This window comes from Peromyscus eremicus, chromosome 9 (genome assembly GCF_949786415.1).
Source record: "Peromyscus eremicus chromosome 9, PerEre_H2_v1, whole genome shotgun sequence".
NCBI lineage: Eukaryota > Metazoa > Chordata > Mammalia > Rodentia > Cricetidae > Peromyscus > Peromyscus eremicus.
The window spans coordinates 64272661-64297645 of NC_081425.1; positions in this window are offsets into that span (position 1 = coordinate 64272661).

Consider the following 24985-nt stretch of genomic DNA (forward strand, 5'->3'; position numbering starts at 1 on the left):
TACCACTTCTTACAAGATTATGGGAGCCAATTACATTCAAACTACCACATTTCCTCTGTGAAGAATGGAAGGGATAATTATTTTATTTTTCATCAGAAAATCTAGAATGTTTCTGACTATTATGCAACCACTGACAGAGCCTCCTCACCATTATTTTTAAATGTGTTTCACATTGTTTGTCCTGAGGAATTCCATACCTGGATTCCCAGGGCTCTCTAAGGTTGATCACAGGCTGCGGTTCTCCACAGTCTTTGCCATTCACACACTGTGGACATTTCCACACTACTTACCAACAGGGGTATAGTTTCAACAATACAGTTTTAAGAGACTCTTGTCAAGGAGGTGGGAGGTGATGGAAAAATATATAGAGAAAGATCTAAAATTGGGAGTAGAAGGGAAAACCTGCTGGGAAGTCACAAAATAAACACACAAGGTTTCGTTGAGAGAAGGGAGCAGGGAGGTTAAGTAGGGAATTGTGTGGGAGGCCACAGTACCATGGCAAGCACACACACACACACACACACACACACACACACACACACACACAAAACAAAACAAAAAAACAAAACAAAACAAAAATGTAGTTGGAAGTTTTCCTGTGTCCCACCCAGCTGGCAGTCAGGACAAATCTCTCCCACTTGAGTCCCCCAAGTAAGCACACAGAGGCTTATATTAATTATAACTGCTCAGTCATTACCTTAGGCTTATTACTGATTAGCTCTTACATTTAAATTAAACCATAATTCTTATCTGTGTTTAGCCACATGGATTGGTACCTTTTCTCAGTTCTGCCTTGTCATCTTGCTTCCTCTGTGTCTGGGTGGTGACTCCTGATTCTGTCCTTCCTCTTCCCAGAATTCTCCTCATCTGCTCGCCTGCCTATACTTCCTGCCTGGCTACTGGCCAATCAGCATTTTATTTATCAACCAATCCGAGCAAAACATATTCACAGTGTACAGAAAGACATCCCACAGCACACAAATAAGTTTTAAAGATCACAAATTCAAACACAGCCGAACTGAAACACACTCCTAACACAGCCTCCTCCTGGTATTTTAGGAGGGTTGGTCCAGCAGGTGGCCAGGGAGGCTCTGGAGGGAAGAGTTGCCTGGCTGAAGTTGTTTGAACTTGATAGAAGTCAGATGGGTTGCCCTTTAAAAGCTATGCTTTGCCTTTAAAAGCCTTTCGTTTTCAAGAAAATATCTACAGGAGTCCCCTCTGTCAACAGCAGTACAGCCTGAAACTCCAGCAGATGCCTGAAGACACGGGTAGCATGGAACCCTGTTTTCTCTTATCCCTCTGTGAGTGCTTATTTTATGTTAGGTTCCAAAAGAGATGGACGATACAATCACAAAACAGAGTCAATTACAAATATATAAATGTATTTGTTTTTAAACAAGCTCTGGCATGTTTTATTAAAGAAAAGCTTTTCTGGTTTACTTGGCACCAGTCTGTCCCGGCATGTGTGTATTAACGCCAGCATCCCAGGGCCAGCGAGGGCCAGCGAGGGCCAGTGAGGGCCAGCATGCAATCTGTAGTGCTTCTGCCTGCTGCACCCAGTTCAGTATGATTGTCACTGTAGTGACGGACAGCATTTTGGCTAATGTCCTAGTTCACATTTCCTCAAAGCTGGGCAGTTGTTAGTGAGGATGACCAGCTTGGCTTGGCCCTGTCTGATCATCTTCAAGTCCGTTCATACCGCAGCATGTACTTTGCATTTTTCATAACTCCGGAGATTTTTCCATCCTCTTTGCAGCCACAATCTTCCTGCCCCAACCAAGAGCAGCTGCCAAGATGTCCAGAGAACAAGAAAGGAAGGAAATTAGGTTTTAGTCTTTAAGAATTTCATATAGTATATTTACCATATTCTTTCCCCCTCAACTCCTATAAAATTTCTCTCTCTCTCTCTCTCTCTCTCCTTTTTTTTTTTTTTTTTTTTTTTTTTTGAGACAAGGTTTCCCTGTGTAATACCTCTGGCTGTCCTAGAATTCACTGTGTAGATGAGGCTGGCCTCAAACTCACAGAGAGAATCACTTACTTCTGCCTCCCAAGTGCTGGGATTAAAGGCATGCACCACCACCACCACCTGGCCTTAAGATTTATTTCTTATATCATAATTGTCATTATTACTACTATGATGATTGGATACATTATTAAATAATAAAAAGGCCATTTGAATACTAGCACCATGACTCTATCACAATCAATCTGATAAAACAGATGACTCCTGAGGGATTAACAGATAGGTAGTGTATACAGTGTGGATATGATTGCCAAATGGATGGCCCATGCTGTAGTTGTGTTAATGTGGTTAGTCCTGAAATTGCCCCTTTAATATCTTTGGACCATGGTAAATAATGGGTCACTGAAGCTTCAGTAGGTGAAATTGTGGCTATTGGAGAGACTTCCATGTACACACACATAGACACACAGACACACAGACACAGACACACACAGACACACACAGACACACACACACACACACACACACACACACCATAATCACACAGACTGAAATATCCACCTTTAAATTGTCAGTATATGCATATTAACATAATACATTTAGTAACATATCCATCATACAGAAAATTGTAGGGTGCACTCACCTGTTTTGTTGGAACCTCCAGCTCACCCTGCATGATCTGGAAAGCCCCATTCCTGTCTCTCTCTCCTCAAACCCTGCCCTCTCAGGGAGCCTCCAACAAAGAAAAGGCACCAAAAAGCCCAGTTCCAAATTCCTGGTGACTACTGCAGCTTCCTCCCCTGTTGCCAGCAGCAGCCCAAGTCCCCGCCTAAGCATTCAGCTTTTGACCTTACTTGGGCACAAACCCAGTTTGTGGTGGACACATCATCACCCTTCGCCTACAGGGTATAAAATCTCCCTGCTTTAGTTCAGGCGTGTGGCTTCTCTGGCCTCTGTCTCTGGGACTGGAGAATCCACCCAGGATTTGCTTTGCTCAAATAAACCTATTTTCATACTTTTTCAGTTCAGCTTGTTCTGGCTTACTGTGTCAGCAGAAAAACCTATTAATGGGGTTGGGCAGAAAGCCTATTATCACCTACTTATTAAACAGACAATTATTATTTTATAATAGTACTTATGTTAAATAAGATTAATTTTCCCTGCATTTTTATTAAAAGAGCACATTTACTATACAAAATTCTGTGAGAAAATCAAGATAATAGAATTAAAATTTAAGTTGTTCACAACATTTTTAGGTTGTTATAGCTACTGAGAACATTTTGGTGTTTTTCATTCATTTTATGAAGATTGATAGATACACAAAAATATAAATAAATTCATGTTTATTTTTTCATTTCAGTTAATTAAAATCCAATTAATTGATGGTTTTAAAAAAATTTTTTTTTTACTTTTTGAAGTTAAACTATAATTATATCATTTCTCTCCTTCCCTTTCCTCCCTCCCGCCCCTCCCATGTATATCCCCTTGCTCTATCTCAAATCCATGGCCTCTTTTTCTTTCATTGTTATTGTTTTAATTGCTAATGCATAAATATATAAATGTAACCTGAGTAGTCTGTACAATGTTACTTGTAGGTGTATGATTTCAAGGGCTGACTACATGTAGTCGATAACAAATAGGAGGGTCCTTCCCTCAGGAAGGCTATTTCTTCCAGTCTCAGAATTCCTTACTTGCTTGTAACTCTTTGTCTAAGGCTGGGACACTGAGATTTCCCCCTTTCATAATAGCATGTCTCCTGGTGTCATCCTGGTTTGGAGACTCCGTGGTTGTAGCTTCCATAGCATTTCTAGGAGATGCAATCTCACAGCAGACGTCCTGTTTTTCTGGCTCTTACAATCTTTCTGCTTCCTCTTCCTCGATGTTCCTTGAGGGTCTGGTGCAGTAGTTTCGTTGGAAATGTATCAGTTAGGGCCAGGAACCCCATGGTCACTTGTTCTCTGCATTTTGATCAGTTACAGTTTCCTGTCATGGTCTCTGTTGCAGAGAGAAGTTTCTTTGGCGAGGGCTGAGAGCTACACTTACCTGAGGGTATAAGGATAGATATTTAAGATGCACTTAGGAATTATGCTGGGTTAGTGAACTTAATAAAGATCCTTCAAGATCTATGACCTCACTAGCCCTCGGTAGTTGGCTAGGTTAGTTGGTTGTTTTTTTGTTTTTTTTTGGGGGGGGGGGGTTGTTTTGTTTGGTTGTTTGGTTGGTTGGTTGGATGGTTTTTTGTTGTTGTTGTTGTTTTTGTTTTTGTTTGTTTGTTTGTTTGTTTGAGACAGGGTTTCTTTGTGTAGTTTTGGAGCCTGTCCTAGAACTCACTCTGTAGACCAGGCTGGCCTCCAACTCACAGAGATCCGCCTGACTCTGCCTCCCAAGTTCTGGGATTAAAGGCGTGTGCCACCACCACCCAGCCTGGTTAATTGATTTTTTGAGACAGGGTCTTACTCTGTAACCCAGGCTGGCCTGGAACTCACTATCTCGGTTTGCCTCATACTTACAATAATCTTCCTGCCTCAGCCTCCTGGGTGCTGGGATTACATGCATGAGTCACCATGCTTGGCTATATACTTATAGCTGTATAATTGCTGTGTAAATATAGATTGATGTTTCAACATTTGCATGGTAATTTTAACATATATCATTATTACTATTATTGTGTTGTATGTATGTTATTGTGTGAGCACAAGTGTACACATACCACAGTTCATGGAGAGGTCAAAAGGTAACTTATGAAAGCCAGTTTTCTCCATCCACTGTGATTTTGGGGATCAAACCCAGGTTGTCAGGCTTGTGCTGCAGACTGCCTGCCTTGCTTGGCAATTTTTTTTAATGCGTATATGTGTCTGTGTGTGGGTGTGTGCCCATGAGTGCACGTGCTGAGGATCACAGAGGCACTGGATCCCCTGGAGCTGGAATGACAGGCTATGTGGGCTGCCTCACGTGGTTGCTGGGGACCAAACTCAGGTAAGAATTTCCTCTCTGAGGTGCCATTTTAGGAAAGGACTGAGGGGTAAACCCCTGATTTCTGTGCTCCTCACTGACACCTCAATTATAAGGTCTCTACTTAATGGGAGCGAGGGCAGGGAGAGCCAGAAGGTATCACCCACTCTTGAGTATCTTTGCACAAAGCACTTTGATGCTGCAGAACACCTTGATTTTCTCCGTTCAAAGCCATGAGGATAAAAATAAGGACCTTGGAGGGCTTGGATGGAAGCTGGCTAATTAACGATATGCACATTCAAATGTTTAGAGCTTTCTGGAAATTACCATGGAAAAACATCCAAAACTAAATTAAGATAAAATACATGGGTGCATGGAAATCTTTAATCTGGTGTTTGATTTGCCTCATACATCTATTTGTTGGGTAGGGCTTTCACATCCTGAAACCCTTCCGGTAAACACTTGCATTCAAATTTCATGAGTTAAAAAGAAGAATGTAGTGACCACAATGAGAAATTGGTGTGAGAGAAGAACATTATCATGTAAGGAGTGTTTCTGAATGCCAATGATCCAGCCACGGGCTGACCACAAAACCACAGAGAATGACTGTCCCAAGAGCCACCAGGAGAGCCAAGAGACAAAGTGCCGGGTACCATTTCGTCACACACATACTGAGACACGGGGAGGTGAAGAGGAGGACACATGGGCGTCTCATAAGGGCAGATGTAAAAATGTCTGTAACTGACTTTTAATCTGCAGTCAGCTTGCATGATGCTGCAAGTGTGCCAATCAATTTCAAAGTGAATTCTAAGAATGTCTGGCTACCAGCATGTCTGCAGCATGAAAGGAATGAATTACAGTTCCTCACAATTACATGTTTCAAATGCCATTCTGCTAAGGAAAAGGAGGAGGAGTGGAAAAGCTCCCTAAGGTGGTGTGATTTCATTCCTGTGACATCCTGGGAAAGGCAAAGCTGTGGGGTTGGAAGATGGGCCAGTGATTGCCAGGAGCTGGAAGGTGAGGGATGCGTAACCATCACTGTGGGCCCAAGCTCTATGAGTTTTTGTCAAAACTCAGAACTATACCTTAAAAAGAGTGAATTTTGCCATATGCAAATTATCTTTCAAAACCTTTAAAAACTCATTCCTGCACACAATCCACTGTGAGGTAAATGGGAGTTATTTAGACACCGGGGCTTGTTTGGACACTGTGTGGCTTAGGAGTCAGGAAGGCTGCGATGTAAGAGCTCACTGGTTAGGAACAGTTTGCAGAGGAGCTGAGTTTGGTTTTCAGCATCCATGTCACAACCTCCTGTAACTCCAGTTCCAGCGGATTCCACACAGCCTCGGGCCAAAGAGGGCACACACAGGCAGCACACACACACACACACACACACACACACACACACACACACACACACGTAAAAGTGAAATAAATCTTACTGAAGAAAGAAAGAGAGGAAGGAAGGAAGGAAGGAAAGAAGGAAGGAAGGAAGGAAGGAAACAGGAAAAAAGAACCAAAGCTCTGAGGTGATGACGCACACCTTTAATTCCAGCACTGAGGCAGAGGCAAGTGGATATCTGTGAGTTCGAGGCCAGCCTGGTCAACAGAGCAAGTTCCAGGACAGCTAGGGTTACACAGAGAAACCCTGTTTTGAAAAACAAAAGGACAACAAAAAGAAAGAATTACATAGAAAGATTTATGAAGCCACTTAGCACTCCACAGAGAGGGTGAGGGGAGGAATCTTAATATGATTCCAGAAAGTGGAGAAAAATAAAAATCAGTCTGGTTGGTTAGAGTGGGAAGTCCCTACACAGAGTTCAGCTGGTGGTTCTGACTAAGTGAATGTTTAGGTTTCTCTCTCTCTCTTCATTAGGCATCAGTTTGCCTACATGTAAACTTAAGGAGAGCCTGCCTGGCTAGTAGCCTCCCAGTTAGAAAAGTTTTTCTTTTTCTTTCTTTCTTTCTCTCTTTCTTTCTTTCTTTCTTTCTTTCTTTCTTCCTTCCTTTCTTTCTTTCTTTCTTTTTCTTTTTTTCGAGACAGGGTGTCTCTGTGTAGTTTTGGTGCCTGTCCTGAATCTCACTCTGTAGACCAGGCTGGTCTCAAACTCACAGAGATCCGAGTGCCTTGCCTCCTAAGTGCTGGGATTAAAGGCGTGCGCCACCACTGCCCATCTAGAAAAGTTTTTCAAATGGCACTTTTCTTTAAAACTAACCTTTAAGGATCCATCTACAGATATTGGTGAGTAGTTAATGGCTTGCACATTGGAATATTCAGGGGCAACAGTAGGGTGTCTGCAAATCAACTTAAAATACATCCAAACATTAATAAAATGGGTGGATGGACAGATGGAAGGTTAAGTAGATAGATGTGTGTGATAAAATAAGTATTTGTGTACCACATAATGACATTTTAGACAACAATGGCCCATATACACAATGGGAGACCACGACATTATAAGGGAACTGAAGAACTTCTGACAACTTGTGACAATGTAGCTGGTTAATGCCATGGCCCTCACATGTCCCTGTACACAGTATGTCCCCAGCAGCACTTTTGATGTCTTGTGTTTATTTACTATCTCCTGTCACATCTAGGGGCGGATGTGGCTGGCCTGTGCTTCTAGGTTTGTGCAAGGGGACTCCAGGAAGTTCGCACAATGAGGAATTCATCCAATACTGCATTTCTCGGAATTTGTCCCCACAGTGAGGTGGCCTGTGACTGTCTCCAATTGATGTGTGGGCACAGAGTGACGCCTGCATCACTGGAAACTCCTCCAGATGTCTGTTGTCAGCTAGAAGCCTTGAGGCAGACGTTCTGGGGCAGCAGCACAGCCTGTGTTTTAATAGTTTCTCTGGGTGATTCTGTTTCTAGCCGAGATTAAAGAACTACTGTCATACTTTCATGATGGACAGCACTGAACAGTTGTCTGCTGGCATAGGGGTGTTCATCATACAATTGTTTCATGTTTCCAACTTGTGATGATTGACTGTCTTAAGATGCTGGCACACAGAGAACCGAGTCCAGGAGTGGTCAGCTGGCACTGTCAGGAAGTAGAACCTTCCACGGGTGATGATGGCCTGGCCTTCTATTGCCCCTGTCCTTGTGAGCAACTAGACGTTTCTGATAAGCATACAGAATTTCACAAATGGGCTTTTATCTGGTAGAATAGCAGCTCGTTATTTGGTGGTACAAACTGCAGAAATGGGATCCCACTGGAAATTAAAGATCTCTAAGTATTAACTGACTAAAAGCAATGAGAAATTTTCCAAAAGCAATGAGAAATTTTCCTTGTTTGCAAGAACAAGACTTCAGAAGCCTGCAGCCTTTGCATTTAGAGTCTGGCTTGAGGCTGGAGGATCACTTGGTCCAGAGGTAAATCTGCTGGAATGTTGTGTCTGCCACAAAGTTACGGGAACAACAACTCTAAGGACAGGGAGCTAGAACTTCTCTGATCTACAAAACGGGCTTTACCAACTGATTTGTGCTTGCTTTGCTAATAGAGATCTGTCTAAAGCAGTGGGTCTCAACCCCTCTGGGGGTCAAATGATCCTTTCACATGGATGTATATCAGATATCCTGAATATCAGATATTCACAGTATTATTCATAATAGTAGCAAAATTACAGTTATGAAGTAGCAACAAAAATAATTTTATGGTTGGGGATCACCACAACGTAAGTGTATTAAAGGCTCACAGCATTAGGAAGGTTGAGAGCCACTGATAAAGCCTGGGCTTGGAGCTTGATGGTAGAGTGTATGCTTAACATACACAAGACTCTTGGTTCCATTCCTAGCGTGCGCGCGCGCACGCGCGCGCGCGCACACACACACACACACACACACACACACACACACACACACAGACTTAATATCTCAGTCTCAGTGTGAATCTGAAGTTGTGCTAAGATGGCCTTTTATTATGTACACTTCAAAACTCTTTCTTTGGGAGCTCCCGTTACCTGCCAATATGAACCGGGAATGGAATGGATCAAGTTCTCTGCAGTCAATCATAACATCAGGGCAACAGATTATTTCACACCCAGATATTTTTTGAACATTCATGTGGTTATTTGACCAAAAATTCTACTTTCAAAATTCCTAGGTAAGTGTTTTCTGGAGCAGCACAAGGCTTTTGGCCTGTGGTTTCGGGTTAGGATTCCTTATAGATGATTTTGTTACCTTAGTCACTTTTCCACTGTGACAAAACATGGTGACCAAGGCAACTTCTAAAAGAAAGTATTTCACTAGCTTAGAGCTTCAGAGGTTTAGAGTGAACAGTGGAGAGATCCCATCTTGATTGACAAGCAGGAGGCAGAGAGAGAACACTGGGATTGCTAAGGGTATTTTGAAACTCCAAAGCCCAGTGGCACAACATCTCCAAAAAGGCCACACCTCCCAATCCTTCCCAAACATCCCCACTGACTGGGGATGCCAAGCATTCAAACACACAAGCCCGTGGGGGCCGTTCTCATTCATACCACCACACAAGGCATCTCCTTTTCACTGGATTATGAAAAGTGTTTACAGATTATGGTAGAAGTTCATTCCCTGTGGAAGGAAAGGGAGCATCCTAGTGCATATTGCGAGTGCTCCTGACAAGTACTGACCCTACACTGTCTTAGCCCAGGCTATCCCTGTGTGGAACTGCCAAGGTTGCTGTTAACTATCAACTTGACAGAGGTTACAATCACCCAGGAGATGAGCCTCTGGACTTGCCTAAGGGTCATTATCTTGATAACATTCATTGAAGTGGAACAACTCATACACTGTGGGTAGAATCATTCATTCCCTGGGCAGGGGATTGTGGACTGTATCAGAGTGGAGCAAGCACTGAGCTCTTGGGAGGTTGAGGTAGGCAGACCTCTGTGAGTTCAAGACCAGCTGGCTTTACGTAGCAGATTTCAGGCCAGCCAGAGCTACATAGTAAGACCCTGAAAGAGGGAAGAGGAGAGAGAGAGAGAGAGAGAGAGAGAGAGAGAGAGAGAGAGAGAGAGAGAGAGAGAGAGAGCGTTAGCCAAGCACTACCAAATGATTTACATTTCACATCGTGTGCCCGCTGCTTCAAGCTGCTGTCTTTGCTTTCTTGCAGTGGTGGACAGTAAACCGGAACTGTGAGCTAAAATAAACCCTTCTGACTTGAAGTTGCTTTGGCCAGAGGATTTTACCACAACAGGGAAAGAAACTAAAACAGTGTCAACACGAGTCCAGGTTATTTGTTTTATTGCCTGCCCTACTGCCCATCCACTCTGCCAGCCTTCCTTCCTTCCTTCCTTCCTTCCTCCCTCCCTCCCTTCCTTTCTTCCTTCTTTCCTTCCTTCTTTCCTTGTCTTTTTTCTCCCTTCCACCCCTTATTATTTATTTATTTATTTATTTATTTATTTATTTATTTATTTATTTATTTATTTATTTATTCTCTTTTGATGTGGAAGTCTCATTGTGTTACTGAAGCTGATTCTGAATTCTGGGCTCTAGAGACACTCTTTCTCAGTCACTGGAGACACAGAGGCCCAGCTGAGAGAGTCTTCCTCTCAAGTGGATAGAACCCAAGTGGGTTTGCAAATTGGTGAAAATTACATCTTTACTTTATCTTAACTTCTCATTAAAATTGACTTTCTTTCTGGTGTAAATATAGAGTGTATCTTGGTAACCCTGGCAGTTCCAATGACTGTACTGCCTATAGGAATTCTAGGGAGTCTCACATGACATTACAACTCTCACCATCATTCCTAGAATGCCATGGATAACTGTTGCTACTGCAGAACACCAGACATGTCATGCCTGCCCTCAGAGCCTGATACATGTACATGTACCTGTGTGCACGCACATTCGCATAACCAGATCATATGGTCTTTCAGTAAAACTGGCTCCTTTTTCATTTAATTTAAATTTTTCTTTTCTCCCTTTTTTCTTTCTTTCTTTCTTTTTTTTTTGATAAGAGCCTAGGCTAGTATTGGAATATATGCAGCCCAGGCAGGCCTTTTGTGGCCATTCTCTTGCCTCAGCTTCCCAAGTGCTGAAATTACAGGTATGTGTCATCACACTGGCTAAAACTTTTCTCATGTTATTATTATTATTAGTTCTATGTTATTGTTATTCAGTGCTGGGGGTTGAACCTACAACTTCACACATGGCAAGCACTCTACTGCTATTCTGTGTCGTTTGGAAAGCACTGAGAGGAGAGTCCCCAGGCTCTGCAGGCTGTTAAAGGAGCTCATGGCGCAAAAAAGGGTCCAGACTGAGACTCCCCTAAGGTTTCGTCAGGAGCAGGGACATGCTGAAAGCCACTCCTGGGTCCTGGCCGGTCAGACTTTGCATTATTCTGAAGTCAAGGGGCTGAGGGGAGGGGGTTGCTGAGAACAGCTTGGAGGAGGTCAGGCCAGAAGAGGAGGCATCTGGCCCAGTCCTCTTCTGTCACCTCCTCTGTGTCCCCCAAACTTCCCATCTGGGTCTGGTGACTTGTTAATATTTCATTGACATGTTTTGCTATGAAAAACAATCTTCAAATTCCTTGGTTTTGAGATGAGTCTCAGTGTTTTCAGTGGTATAAAAACAAAAGTAGATTTATTGCAAATGTATTACATAGTTTTCAGTGAAGCTCAATCTTGGCCCATTGTATAGAAAGTCACGGTAAATGTCTCTTGGTTTGGCTGCTGAAAAGCCAAGTAGAAGCTGTTCCAAGCTCAAGATGAGCAGTGTGTTTAATTTAAGAAGGAGGAGGAGGAGGAGGAGGAGGAGGAGGAGGAGAAGGAGAAAGAGGACAAAGAGGAGGAAGAGGAAGAGGAGAGAGAGGAGGAAGAGGAGGAGGAGGGAGAGAAGGAGGAAGGAGAGGAGGAGGGAAAGGAAGAGGAACAAAAGGAGGAGGAGGAAGAGGAGGAAGAGGAGGAGGAAGAGGAGGAAGAGGAGGAGGAAGTAGGATCCTTGATGACCTCATTCAAGTCACTGGCACTATATTAAAGGTGATTTCCGGTTGCCATGTCCTGACTATGGTTTATTTGTTTTTCTTCCTTTACTTAAAAAAGTGTTAAAATTGTTTAATTTGTTGTTAACTTGTTTTTTTCCCCTTTTTTATTGCAAATAAATGTTTTTCATACCAAAAATTTGGATCCCAGTTTCCCCTCCCCTATTTCCTCCCAGGTCCTCCCCACCTCCCCACCCATCTAACTCCATGCTTTCTTCTCTTTAGAAGACAAACCTCGTTAAAATAAATAGGTAATGCTCCTTCTGTTTCTATTTTGCAGAATAATTTGAGGAGTACTAGTGTCAATTCTTCTTTGAAGGTCCCGTAGAATTCTGAATCCATTCGGCCCTGGGCTTTTTTTGGTTGGAACAAATTTAGTTACTGCTTCTATTTCCCTAGAGGTTATGGTTCTGTTTAAATTGCTCATCTGATCTTGATATAACTTTGGAAGGTCGTATATATCAAAAATTTGTCCATTTCTTTTAGGTTTTTCCAGTTTGGTAGAATACACAGTTTTAAAGTATATCCTTATGATTCCCTGGATTTCCTTGGTGTTTGTTGTGGTGTCCTTCTTTTTGCCTCTACTTTTATTAATTTGGATCTTCCCTTCCATCTTTTAGTTAATTTGGCCAAGGGCTTATCAATCTTACTGATTTTCTCAAAGAACTAACTCTTTGTTTCACTGAGTTTTGAAACTTCTTGGTTTCTGTTTTATTGATTTCAACCCCAGGTTTGATTATTTCATGCTATCTCCTCTTTTTCAGTGTTACTTCTTTTTGTTCTATAGCTTTCAGGTGCACCACTAAATTGCTAATACGAGCTCCCTCCAAGTTTTTTATGTAGGCATTTAGTGCTACTTGCTTCTTAGATGGTTTTCATTGTGTCCCATAGGCTTGGGTATATTGTGCTTTCATTTTCATTCAATTCTAAAAAGTTTTTAATTTCTTTCTTGATCCGTTTTTTACTCAGTAGAAAGTTGTTCAATTTTCATGAGTTTTATACATTCTGTTTTTGTTGATATCCAACTTTAATTCAGATATGATTCAGGGTGTTGTTTCAATTTTCTTATATCTGTTGGGACTTTGTATCCCAGTATTTTTGAAGGAAGTTTCAGGAGCTGCTGAGAAGCAGCAGAAACACCTTTGTGTTTGGGTGATGTATTCTGTAAATATCTGCTAGATCCATTCAATTTATGATGTTATTTAATTCCAGCATTTCTCTGTTTAGTTTTGCCTGGATGACCCATCTACTGGTAAGAGTAGGATATTAAAGTCTCCCGCTATCACCGTGTGAGAGTTGACAAGTAATTTTAACTGTAATGGTGTTTCTGTCATGAACTTGGGTGCCCTTGTGTTTGGGCCCATGAATGTTTAGAACTGTAATATCCTCCTGGTGGAATTTTTCGTTAACAAGTATATAGTTTCAGTGGGTATGTAGTATCCTTCCTATCTCTTCTGATTACTTTTGGTTCGAGGTCTATTTTGTCATATATCAAAATAGCTACAACAAGTCAGGTGGTGGTGTACGCCTTTAATCCCAGCACTTGGGAAGCAGAGGTAAGAGGATGTCTGTGAATTCAAGCCTGGTCACAGAGCAAGTTCCAGGACAGCCAGAGCTACACAGAGAAACCCTGTCTTGAAGTTTAAAAAAAAAAAAAAAGGCTACACCAGCTTCTTCTTTGGTCCGTTTTCTTGGAATATCTTCTTCTATCTTTTTGATGTTTATCTTTGATGGCTACATGGATGCAGCAGAAAGATGAATCCAGTCTTCTAATCCAGTATGTTAGTCTGTGTCTTTTTATTGGGAATTGAGACCATTAATATTGAGATTCATCCATGAGCAGTGGTTTTTTTTATTCCTGTTATTTTGTTGTTATTGTGTGGGTTTTTTTCACTCTCTTTTGATTTACTAGTCTAGGATTATTTATTCCTTGTTTTGGGGGAGGGTATGGCTAACCTCTTCAGATTGTAATTTTCCTTCTTGTGATTTCTATAGATCTTGATTTGTAGATAAATGCTGTGTAAACTTGGTTTTAGTGCAGAATGTTTTTCTTTCTCCATCTACTGTGATTGATAGTTTTGCTAGATAGAGTAGTCTGGGCTGGCATCTGTGGTCTCCTAGAATTTGTAGAACATATTTCCAGGTCCTTCTGACTTTTAGAATCTCCACTTGGGAATTGGGCATTATTCTAATGGGTCTGCTTCTATATATTACTTGGCCTTTTTCCTTGCAGCTTTTAATATTCTTTCTCTGATCTGCACATTTAATATTTTGTTTATTATGCATCATGGGGAATTTCTTTTCTGAACCAGTCTATTTGATGTTCTGTATGCCTCTTTTACCTTGATAGACACCCCCTTCTTTAGGTTAGGGGAATTTTCTTCTATAATTTTGCTGAAAAAAAATTTCTGAGCCTTTGATCTGGGTTTCTCCTTCTTCTATTCCTCTTATTCATACATTTGGTCCTTTTAGAGTGTCCCAGATTTCCTGGATGTTTTTGTGCCTGGACTTTTTTAGAATTAACAATTTATTTAACTGAGATATCCATTTCTTCTACCTTGTCCTCAATGCCTGAGATTCTCACCTCCATGTCTTGTGCTTTGTTGGTGAGGCTTACTGTATCACAAATCCTAATTGGTCTTAATAATAAAAACCCAGAATCAGATATAGGGGTAAATGCTGAAAGATCAGAGAGAAAAAAGAGCAAACCACAACCACCACCTCTTACTTGCCAGCTCCTCAGCCTGAAAGAGAGCATGCTCCTGTCTCCTCCCACCTTATATTCCTTTTCTCTGCCAATTTATATCACTTCCTGTCTCAACCTCCCTAGTGCTGGTATTAAAGGCATGTGTGCCTCCCAAGTGCTGGGAGCAAAGGCATGAGATCCCAAGTGCTGGGTTAAAGGTGGGTGCCACCACTGCCTGGCTTCTGTGGCTAACCAGTGGCTGGCTTTGCCCTCTGATCTTCAGGCAAGCTTTATTTGTTACAGCATCCACAAAATATCACCACAGCTTACTTCTGAAGTTTTTGTTTGACTTCCTAGATTTTTTATTTCTGGTTTTTATCTTGGTTTGGATTTTCTTTAGTGATTCTATTTCTACTTTAATATTTTGTACTATTTTCATTATTACATTGCACTGTTTGTATTTTCATAGACTTTAATAAGGGGTTTATTTATCTCCTCGTTAATTTCCTTGAACATATTCATAATAGAAAGTTATGAAGATATAAATGAATGATATAAATTATAAAAAATGTTTCAAATTGCTCTCCCATTCTATGATATAACAGTTTAGAGTTTAACATTTAATAGCATTCTGATAAGCTGGTAGAACAATGACTACTTACTGTACAGTCACAGGCTCAACATTGTAGTTTTATTTTAGTTGTCATCTAAGTATAAACTTAAAAATGCTTCTCATCAGGCCAAAAAAAAAATCTCTGTCCAATTTATACCTCAATCTCTAGACAGAAGGAAAATGAACATGCTTTTAACCTAAATCTGTAGTTCTTACTAGGACTCCAAGGTGTTGAGTCCATTTCTGCTGGTTTACATATACCCATCACCTGCTTTGTCTATGACATGAATTTCAGTACAGATTGGTATTACTAATGTATCTAAAACTTTTATGTCATTTTTAAGATAATTCATATAGGCCTCAGAGGATTAAAAGAGTCATAAAACTTGGATCCACTTCACAGAGGTTGGAAGGACTCCATATAAGTACAGTTTAAATTTTCCCAATTTGTCTATTCCTAAGGATGGTATTTTTCTCTCTCCTGGTCTTGGGACTCCTGCCCTTCCCAATTACTAAGATTATGGGCCTAAAAGTTCCAAGTAAGTTCATAAATTTTTTTTTTTTTTTTTTTTGGTTTTTCGAGACAGGGTTTCTCTGTGTAGCTTTGCGCCTTTCCTGGGACTCACTTGGTAGCCCAGGCTGGCCTCGAACTCACAGAGATCCGCCTGCCTCTGCCTCCCGAGTGCTGAGATTAAAGGCGTGCGCCACCACCGCCCGGCAAGTTCATAAATTTTAACTTCTGTTCCTAGTTTAAATTTGTCTCAACAGGTTTCCACTTGGCTAACAGACACCTCAAAGCTTCAGTTGCTGACTACACTGCTTCAGATGACTATGCACTTTAGACTTGCTAAAAACTGACATGGACCAGCCCAGCCAATGTGATTGTTCCCTGTCTCTACAGCTGGGTCCGATAGCCACATGCTTCTGACAGATGCCCCATTGCCCAACCTTTGACTAGCCTTTTATGTTTTTTGGGACCCTGACAACAATGCCCCAATGTCAGCTTGAAGCAGTTCCAGAAGAGAATACATCATCCCATGCTCCCTGCCCAGAATAGGCTGAAATGCTGGGTCAAAAGGAAACTCCCTGGCATAGGGGACAAAATGGCTAACTAAAATGCCCATTGACATACCAGAAAAATAGGTTCAGATTTGTCAATTGATAAATTTATTAACTAAAATGGTTCTACAATAAGATAAGACATTTGACCTTCTTTGTGCAGAACCAAAGAGATACTATATGTTCTTTAAAAATTATTATTCAAGATTATAATCTGGCTCTACTCAAAGATCAGAACTACAGGGCCTTAAGAATGGCAATAGATACAGATGTCGCTGACCTAGAAAAATCTGTTAGCTAATGGTTCTTAGGTCCCAATACCCTTGAACCCCTGGGCAGATAGAACTCATGATTGAGTCCTATCATGGGTACTTGTGAAGTGGGGTGAATGTGGGGAGTCCCAAAACAGCTTGACCACACAGCTGCAATGACAGGCTTAGAGGCCCAGACACAGCTTCTGTGACAGGCCTACTGGCAGGCAACACCTGGATCCAGAAGAAGCCATGTGCTGACCCCACCCAGGAAGGGCCTGCATCTAAGGGGAAATACCTGACATTGCAAACATTCCCAGCACCCATAGACAAATGTCAGCCAATCAGGGTCCTGAACCCTGGAAATCCCCTCACCTCAACCTCTGCTATGATAAAAACCCCACCCTGCCTGGGCTCGGGACTCTCTGTTCTCACTGCTGCATTGGACAGAGAGTCTAAGCTCCAAGCTTGAAATAAAGGCTCTTTGCTTTTACATATGGGATTCAGTCTCTGTGGTGGTCTTTTGTGCATCCCTGCGATCTGGGCAAAAGAATAGAGTCTCTCTATGTATTCCTGGCTCTCCTGGAGCTCACTATATTGATGAGGCTGGCCTTGTACTCATAGAGATCCTCCTGCTTCTGCTAGGATTAAAGGTGTGCACCACCATGCTCAGCTTACACATTATCTTTATGGATTTTTTTTTTTTTTTTTGGTTTTTCGAGACAGGGTTTCTCTGTGTAGCTTTGCGCCTTTCCTGGAACTCACTTGGTAGCCCAGGCTGGCCTCGAACTCACAGAGATCCACCTGCCTCTGCCTCCCGAGTGCTGGGATTAAAGGCGTGCGCCACCACCGCCCCGGCTCTTTATGGATTTATTAATGGATATTTTGGTTCTTTCCTTACTTGACTTGTGTAAATACTCCTGCAATTAAAATAGGAATACAAATGTTTCTTCAAGATCCTGGTTTCAATGGATGGCTCTGTAAACTATTATATTGTGTAAAAAATAAACATGGACTCAGAAAAACAAACACATGTTCTCTCTCATGTGTGGATTTTGGGTTTTACTTTATATATGTGTGTATATATGCATTTGTATGTGTGAGGGTGTCATAGTTATGGTTACTATCACTGTAAGATAGACACTATGACCAAGGCAACTTAAAAAATAAAGCATTCAATTGGGAGCTTGTTCACAGTTTTAGAGGGTTAGTCCATGAACATCATCATGGGGAGCATGGCGGTAGGCAGGCAGGCGTGGTGCTGGGGCAATGGCTGGGAGCTTACATCTGATCTGTATGCTGCAGTTTGAGAGAGTGAGACAGGGCCTAGTGTGGGCTTTTGAAACCCCAAAGCCCACCTCTAACACCAGTGACACACTTCCTCCAACTAGACCATACCTTCTCCAACAAGGCCATACCTCCTAATCCCTTCCAAACAAACCAAGCATTCAAATATATAAGCCTATGGGGGCCATTGTCATTCAAACCACCACATTTCATCCTAGCCCTGCTGTGGGATGGTCTGTATGTCAAGTGTGTTGCTGATTGGTCAACAAATCAATCACTGATTGGCCAGTGGCCAGGCAGGAAGTATAGGCGCGACAAGGAGGAGAATAAACCTGGGAAGTGGAAGGCTGAGTCAGAGACACTGCCAGCAGCCATGATGACAAACAGCATGTGAAGATGCCGGTAAGCCACGAGCCACGTGGCAAGGTATAGATTTATAGAAATGGATTAATTTAAGCTGTAAGAACAGTTAGCAAGAAGCCTGCCACGGCCATACAGTTTGTAACCAATATAAGTCTCTGTGTTTACTTGGTCGGGTTTGAGCAGCTGTGGGACTGGCAGGTGAGAGAGATTTGCCCTGACTGTGGGCCAGGCAGGAAAACTCGAGCTACATGGCCCCCATAGTCTTGTAACAATGTCATAATGCAAAATATATTCAGTTCAACTTCAAAAGTCTCCATAATCTTTCACAATCTCAAGACTGCTTAAAGTCCAAAGTCTCTTCTGAGACTCAAGCTAATCTTTTTATTGTAACCTCCTGTAAAAACAAAATTAGAAAAGCAGATCACATCACCATACCATGGCAGAGAATATACATTACCATTTCAAAAGGGAGGAAAGGGAGCATAGTGAGGAAATATTGGACCAAAGCAAGACTGAAACCCAGCTGGGCAGATTCCAAATTCTACATCTCTATGCCTGATGTCAAAAGGCTTATTAGATGGTTCTTCATTTCTCAAACTCCTTCAGCTTTGCTGACTGCAACACATTTCTCTCTCTCTCTCTCTCTCTCTCTCTCTCTCTCTCTCTCTCTCTCTCTCTCTTTCTCTCTCTCTCACTCACTCGCGTGTGTGCATGGTGGTTCCATACCCTATATGCTGCTCTCCTTGGCAAATATCCATGGCTCTGGCTTCTCCAATATCTGGAGGTCTCCAAGTCAATCCAGGATTCATCTTCATGGAGTCACACAATGGCCTCTCTGAGACTTCAAGGAAGGACACCCCTGACACGTGCCTGGCCTCAGCAGCTTTCCTTAACACAGAGGAAGATTCTACAACCTTTTTACTCTGGTATCCTTCTTGATAAAACCAGAACCCTGTGGTCAAAGCCACCAACATTTGCTTTCTGCTAGGGCCAGAACCTGGCCTGCTCCTTGAATTATATTTGTGTAAACTTCCTGTTGTTGTTTAGGCCTAGGAAATTCCTTCAGCCTTTTCCTTTTATAGGTTGCAGGATTAGCTGAGGAGAGTCTTGCCTTGAGTTTACCACTCCCATTATTCCATTTAGCATCAGGTTTTTTTGTTTGTTTGTTTGTTTGTTTTTAGCTTCTGGTCTCCTTGAATACAGGACTTAGCTCCATTACACTTCCAGGTGCTCTTTTTCTCCTCAAACTCTGCATTTTGTATTTCTCTTTGCCTTGCTTGTACCTTTTCATTTTGTGTCAATCTGCATAAGAGTGATCACTAGTAACCACGGGACATAGTCAATACTAGGTTGTCTTAAAATCTGCCAGTGGTATTAGTCCAAGACTCTTCAACTGAGCCTATGGCAGACTTTTTGGACAAGGACAGAAAGGAGCCACATTCTTTACCAAAATGTTCCAAGAATGGGCTCTACCCCAGCTGCTACTGTTCCCCTCTGAAACCTCTGAGCTGGACAGCTATAGTCCCACATTGCTCTTAGTACTACTGTCTTCCAACTCCCTACAGGGGTGGCCCATTAAACCCCACTTAAAATGTTCAGCTGTTCTTCTAGTCTATTACCATTGTTTGTAATCTGTATTTAAATCCATATTGTAGAAAAAGCAGCTAACTGGTATCTTGTAACATAGCTGTAATAGACTCATGCCTTTGCATCATAGTAAAAGCTATGCCTTTGAGTTAAAAAGCAAGAGGGCTAGATATATAAATTAGATAGAGATGTTTTTAGCATGATGAGAAACATCTTTAAGTCTATACTTATAAGACAACCAGAAGAAATTTAAAATCTATGCATAGGACAGCATAGGCCTTTGGCTGTGAGACCCAGAAGGTGTGAGAAATTTTTCCGTGGAGGAGGATCCTGGGAAAACTGACCTTCTGTGACAAGGCAGAGTAAGGAAGTCACCCCAACAGTGTCCTCAGTATGAGAAGAGCCCTGGCAGCAGGTGAGACACGGGACACTTTTCCCCAGTGGTTAGCATTACCATAGTCCAGACAGAGTTGTCTGTGCCCATCATCTTCTTTGGAGACCTTAGGGTTGCCTAAAGGATCTGGTATTTTTGTCTACCACAGGAAGCCTTTTCCACTTAAAATTTTAAATGCCACATTTATCAGATCTCTCTGAAAAATTTTGAAGGTCATCTATTAAGTATACCTGATTTTAAATGAACTTTACTTGTTTTTAGTTACTTGTTCTAGGTTCAACCTTGAAAACATATACAAGAGGCTAAATAAAGCTTATTTCTGTAAATAAATTACGTTTGTACTTAGCATGGCACAAGTATAGTTTTGAAGACATTAAGGAATTTGATCATTTATAAGTGACTCTTAACTTGCATGTCTTTAACAGTTTACAACAAGTGAGTAGCTTTTGTCAGTCTTGTGTTTTACATGGGTCCTTGGAAGAATTAGGGTCACTCTAGGATGAAGTTTGGCTTAGCAGAGCAGCGGGGCAGCTAGCTTCTGGCGAACTGACTGCCCCTTGCTTCGCAAAAGGCCCTTAAAAAAAAAAAAAAAGATTGTTATACAACTTACACCTCTTAGCAGGTCAATTTCCACATACCAAAACCTCTTATCTAGAGTCATTTGAAGGAACCAAATGCCAAAGCAATTCCGTCAAAAGACCTCTTGGTTTTCCAAGTCTTTTCATAACCAAGTTTTGCAAAGGCCTTGAACCCTTCAGGAAGAACTCAGATAATAATGAAATACTACAAACAAAAGGTACCAATAACAAAAGATATCAGTAACGAAAGGTAGCATCACAAAAGGCAGCTCAAAGCCCAGGTGCTAACACTCCAGAATTCAAGCCAGATGCGATGCTCTCTGGGATTCCCCCACCACCACCACAAGCTTGTATGAGATGAGTGGTGTGCGATATTTTGATTGTGTTCTGACAAATAAAGCTTGTTTGGAGTCAAGGGCAGAGCTAGCCACAAGCTGTCCAAATTTAACCATAGAGGTTTGGAGGACTGTAGACAGACAGGAAGTAGTAAGGTGGGGCTGAGAGAGGCTCTTAGCCCTTTTGGAAGAAGGAAGTATTAGGAAGTCACAGATGGCTGCTCACCTGCTTCTCTGATCTTTCAGGTTCTTACACCAATATCTGACTCCTGATTTTTCATTAATAAATAATAATTAGTTAAGGCTTCAGACTAGGATTCTACAGGTTTTTGTTTGTTTGTTTGTTTGTTTTTGTGTGTGTGTGTGTGTGTGTGTTTTGTTTTTGTTTTTGTTTTTTTGAGACAGGGTTTCTCTGTGTAGTTTTGTGCCTTTCCTGGATCTCGCTCTGTAGACCAGGCTGGCCTCGAACTCACAGAGATCCACCTGCCTCTGTCTCCCGAGTGCTGGGATTAAAGGCGTGCGCCACCACCACCACCACCACCACCACCGCCCAGCCGGATTCTACAGTTTTATCCCTGTTAAGTTTAGCCTTAAAAAAATTATAATTCTTGAATTGAAGGTTTTTTAGTATTAAAATAAAAACTTGAAACCATAAGTACAGTCCACAGGGAGACTGGCAACTTTACTTTCCTGGTCCTTTTACAGTGCACCATTGCAGAATATCACAATTTCTCATATGACTCAGCTTATCTAAATAGCTAAAGCTTAACAAGGTTAGCAAAGACAAGGAGGCTAGACGTACATTCCTAAGTCAGTCTCTGTTAGCCTGAGTAGACCCTAGGTAAGGAGAGACATTCTGTAGGCTCTTTTTCAGATGGCTTATGTCTTGAGGCATCATAAGATAGGAATATCCCAGTTTCTGGTGTTTAGTAGTTGTGACCATAACTTTAGTTGGCTGGTAACTGCACTGGGTATTTGAGATTCTAGTGTAGCCTTGAGCCTTTCTCAGGGTGAGCCTTTAAGCATAAAAACCATGTTGGAGGTTGACATATTTCAGTTAACAAGAACAGTTAGCAGAACTTCAGGAATTAAAAAGCAAGATTAGTGCATTTGGATACTTTCCCAGAACTATGGACTTTGATGCATTAGGTCTTTGATTTCATTTTGGCTGGTGGTGTCTATATGCTGAGCTTTACAGCTTGAATGGTAATATTACTTACGTATAAATTTCTAATTGTTAACCCTGTGTTATAAGTTTTAAATAAACTTTTTTTACACATTTTATAGACTTTTAACCATATCCAATAAATGTGCAAATCCTGAGATATAGAAAGTTCATATAATAGTTGTATAAATCTTGAGGTAAGGTTTATAACTTAGCAAAAGTTTTAGGCAGTTAAATGAAACCATTTAACCATTAGTTTAATTTTTTAGCCATTCTGCCTTGGGTTTTCTCTCTCTCTCTCTCTCTCTCTCTCTCTCTCTCTCTCTCTCTCTCTCTCTCTCTCTCTTTCATCACAGTCATGTGACTCTTCTAACATAGGACAGAAACTTTCCAATCCCGGAGCCAGCCTTTCAGTAAAGACTTACAACATAAAATAATATTTCAAAATTATCAATGCCCAAAAGACATTTGAATCCCTGTTAGACTGAATCCGGCCATCAGAAAGAAATTTTGAGCCCTGGTTACCAAAGTAGCCATGGCAAGTGTACACAAAGCTGTCCCAAGTGGCATGCTGTGGAGGAGGGGGTCCATATTGCCCCAGCCCAGGGCATGGGAGTAGCAGCAGCTAGAGCTTAGTCCAGCTCCCATGTCTGCCTGTGACTGGAAAAGATTAATGGAGCACAGAAACACATCCAAGGGATGGAGACAGCAAAAACGAAACACAGAAGACAGGCTAGAGGACTGGCCAGCTTACCGGCAGTATAACCCATATCATTCATCTGTTTCAGTCACCCTCAGTCTGAACACACAAAGACAGGTAAAACACAAGACAAGACATGGGGCGAAATTAACACCAGGGACCATGACAACAAGAATTGGGGTCATTCAGAGACTCACCAGTTTGACCAAAGAAGTTAAAAAAAAAAAAAAAAAAGAAAGAAAGAAAGAAAGAAAGAAAAGAATTAGGAGGCTTTTTCTCAACTGCCTCTCTCCACAACCCAGGCACTCTGCAACCAGAGGCTTCCTAAGTGTTGGAGTTCCCTGGTCAGTTAGGGCAGGCCTCTCTGATATTTCTATCTCAGTTCCAGGTGATGCCTGATGTCCTGAGCTGGGCCTGTTGAAGCTCTTGGCTCCCAGTATTGCCAAATGCCTTTGGGGTTCCACAGCTTTGTTGCACAACCTAGGCATTGAAACTCTGCCAGTGGGAGTCAAGTGCTGGGCCCCTCTGATTTCCAGCTCAGCTCCCAGACTCACCAGAGCATCCCTGGGGTCCTAAGGTGGGTCAGAAAAAGAATTGGTGGTTCTGGCCAAACTCCCAAGCAACCAGTGGGCGATACAATATCTCATTTGTCGCCCTGGATAGGGAAATACTGGATCTCATCAGATGCCCCCACATCCCCAGATCAGGATCTCACAGAACCAGATGTCACAGAGAGTATCTATGACTTACCAGAGGAGGGTTCCGTAAATGGTGCTTGCTGCTTGTTTTCTTTTGAAGTGGCCATTTGCTTAGGTAGTCCACTGAACTGAAGGCATGCCCTCAGGCCTTGGAATGTCTCCAAGGTGGGCATCCCCTGGGGAACAGCTCTCCAGTCCTGGAGGGTTGGAGGGAAGGGTCCAGCTTCTGAATTTGGCTTGGGGTCTTGATCTTGCTGGGGCCTACAGGTGTTAATCCTGTAGATTTGAGAAGAAAGACCACTCACTCAAATCATGGCCAAATTAATTAAAGCAAGCTTTTTTATTAATGTACATGGGCTAGAGCAGGGTTCAAGGGATAAGCACTGGGCATGGAGGAAGACAAAGGTTTTTAGAGATCAAGAGTAGGGGGTTTCCAAATGGGGGGTTTGGCAGGCAAATAGAAGGGGTTACAGAAGTAGAACATAAGCCTAACAAGTTGGTTATATCAACCTCCTAAAACAAAGGCATGGTTGCAAGGTGGTCATAACAACTTTTTGAAACAAAGGCCTGGTTGTCATTTCCTGGGAAAGGCGGAACAGAACCATTTGTAGTTAAGGTTACAGGTGGCCATAACCCAATCCTGCAGAAAAAGATTTAATCCTAAACAAGAACAAACCTAATTTGGCTTTACTATAAGATAGCTTTCAAGCCCAAGATGGAGGCAGGCTGGTTTATCAAAAGCCCACCCCAATGACACACCCACTCCAACAAGATGAGATCCACCCCTAATCCTTCCCAAACAGTTCCACTAACTGAGGACCAAGCATTCAAACATAGGAGCCTGTATGGGCCATTTTCATTCAAACCACTGCAGAGCTGTAGACTGTGGAATTAAAAGTGGGAACACGAGAGGGAGAGAAGGCGGTCTTACAGACACAGAGAAGGGAAAGAGGGCTACTAAGGGGAAGGAGGAGAGAAGCAGGAGGGAGAATCAGTGAAACGAAAGTTTATGAAAATGTCATAATGAGAGCCATTACTTTACATGCTAAATTTTTTTTCTAGAGCTGAGGACCGAACCCGGGGCCTTGCACTTGCTAGGCAAGCGCTCTACCACTGAGCTAAATCCCCAACCCTTTACATGCTAATTTTAAAGAATTGGGATTTTTAAAAATTCTGGGGGTTGGGGATTTAGCTCAGTGGTAGAGCGCTTGCATAGCAAGCGCAAGGCCCTGGGTTCGGTCCTCAGCTCTGGAAAAAAAAAAAAAAAAAAAAAAAAAGACAAAAAATTCTGGTCACATAAGCCAGACCCATATCTACACTCATATGGAGAGTGTAGATTTAAAAAACAATGAAAGTAGGAAGGTGACTGTTAGGCTAGGGGAAGGGACTAGC